Below are 2,294 nucleotides of genomic sequence, written 5' to 3'. Positions count from 1 at the left end.
ACAGAGTGAGTTCCAGGACAGCCAGGGCTACACAGAGAAACCCTGTCTTGAAAACACCAAAAAAAAAGAATAGTGAGATGGAGCAGACCACACCAAAGCTCCGTGCCCGTCTCCCACTGCCTGTGGGGTTATATCTATCTTCCTTCATCAAGCATCCTTTCATGTGTTTGCTTTAGCAAGACATCCTTTCACCTGTGTGCTCCAGCAAAACATCATTTGACATAACCAACTTTCCACAAGAACTAGAGTTTCCACTTCACATTGCCCTATAGGACAAGCTGTTGTACAAAAAGATTCCAGATAAAAGCTGTGAAACTGCCCACAGCCTCATGGTTCATCACTGGGAAACTGGGAAACCGAGGTGAACCCTCACTACTAATTTTCACTCTTTAAAAATTTGAATCAAGGCCGGGCGGTGGTGGCACACGCCTTTAGTCCCAGCACTTGGGAGGCAGAGGCAGGCGGATTTCTGAGTTCGAGGCCAGCCTGGTCTACAGAGTGAGTTCCAGGACAGCCAGGGCTATACAGAGATACCCTGTCTTGAAACACCCCTCTCCCAAGTTTTTTTAATTAATAAAGTACTCAAAAACCAACCCGGGGGTGGTGGCAGCTTCCATCTTTGTTGGTTGACAGAGTGAGTTCCAGGACAGCCAAGGCTGTCTTGAAAAACAACAAAAACAAACACAAAAAGAGCTCAAAAAACTAAATAACCCAGTCTCCAATTGGCCAGTGAAATAGACAGTTTTCAAAAGATGAAGTGGACGTGGTCAGTGATAAAACAACAAAAATGTTTAGCGAGGTCTTAGGAGATGGCCCAGATGGCATTTGATTCCCAACCCCCAAGTGGCAAGTAACAAGCATCCATAACTCTAGTTCCAGAGGCTCCAATGCCCTCTTCTGGTTTGCCCAGGTACTGCACACATTGTCTACTGGCAAGTAATAGAAGACCCAACTTTACTAGCCATCAATGAAATGCCTATCAAAACTATATGAGAGGTCGGAAAGATGGCTCAGCAGTTAAGAGCACTGCTTTTGCAGAGGACCTGGGTTTGGTTCTCAGCTCCCGCATGGTGGCTCACAACCATCTGTAGTAACTTCATGAGATTTTACCCCGGTCAAAATGGCATTCTGTAAGAGAATACAAAAAAAAAAAAAGAGCCAGGTGCAATGGTGCATTTAATGGAGGCAAAGGAAGTCCCTGCACATGGGAATGGAAACCATTCCAGCCACTATGGAAATCAATATGGAGGCACCTCAGAACTCTAGATAGACATAAGATGCTCTAGATGTGCCATAAGACACAGCAATGCACTGCTGGGCATTTACTAGTGGACTCTAATGCAACATATCACAGACATGCTAAGCTATGCAACCAGCCTGGTGCCCATCAAGGTAAAGAATGGGTAAGGAAAATGTGGGCCATGTAAGAGGGGGATTCCTTTCAACCACAAGGAAAACAAAATCTACCTTACTAAGAAGACGAAGCCAACCATAGGAAGACAAATACTATATTTTCTTTTATTTGTGAATCCTAGAATCTATAGATACATAAAACCATACATTGTATGGATGGTGTGAAAGTAAAACTGGGGAGCAAAAGGGGCTAATGGGTGAAGAGGAAGGTGGAGAGGGGGTGAGTGCCCAATATATTATAGGCTACATGAAAATTGCTTTATGAAATCCAGTGTAATTTTCAAAAGATGAAATGGAGTCTGGGTTTGGTTTTTTGAGACAGGGTCTCATTATATATATTCCCAGCTGGCCTACAACTCCGTATAGGTCAGGCTGGCCTCAGATTCCTAGAAATTGACTGCCTCTGTCTCTCAAGTCCTGGGAATTGTACTTGGATCAGTTGTCAATCTTGGTGGCCATCGCCTTTATCCAGTGAGCCATCTCAAAGGCCATTGCTTCATCATTTTGTATTTTGAGGTAGGGTCTTGTGTAGTCTACACTGTCCATGAGCACACTATGTAGGTGGCATCGGACTCATAATCTCGCCTCTATCTCCTGGGTGGAGCCGGGCCTCAGACAACCTTGTACTCCTGATCCTGTCTCCCTCCTCTAAGCAGCAAGGGAATCGTTGTGTCCCAGCCCTGCTGGCCTTGAGTTTGGAGATACTTGAGTTCTGGATACTTCAGAGCATTCACCCCTGGATCACCCTGCTTCATCCAGCAATGTTGTTCCAAAGCTGTTGGAGACGCAGCTGGAAGGTCTGGTCCTCATACCTCCACATTTGACATCAGTGAATAAACTCTGTTTCTCCAAACCTGCTCCAATGGCCAGCATCGCCAGGC

The sequence above is a fragment of the Mastomys coucha genome, unplaced genomic scaffold (genome assembly GCF_008632895.1).
Source record: "Mastomys coucha isolate ucsf_1 unplaced genomic scaffold, UCSF_Mcou_1 pScaffold22, whole genome shotgun sequence".
NCBI lineage: Eukaryota > Metazoa > Chordata > Mammalia > Rodentia > Muridae > Mastomys > Mastomys coucha.
This window is presented reverse-complemented; position numbering follows the sequence as displayed.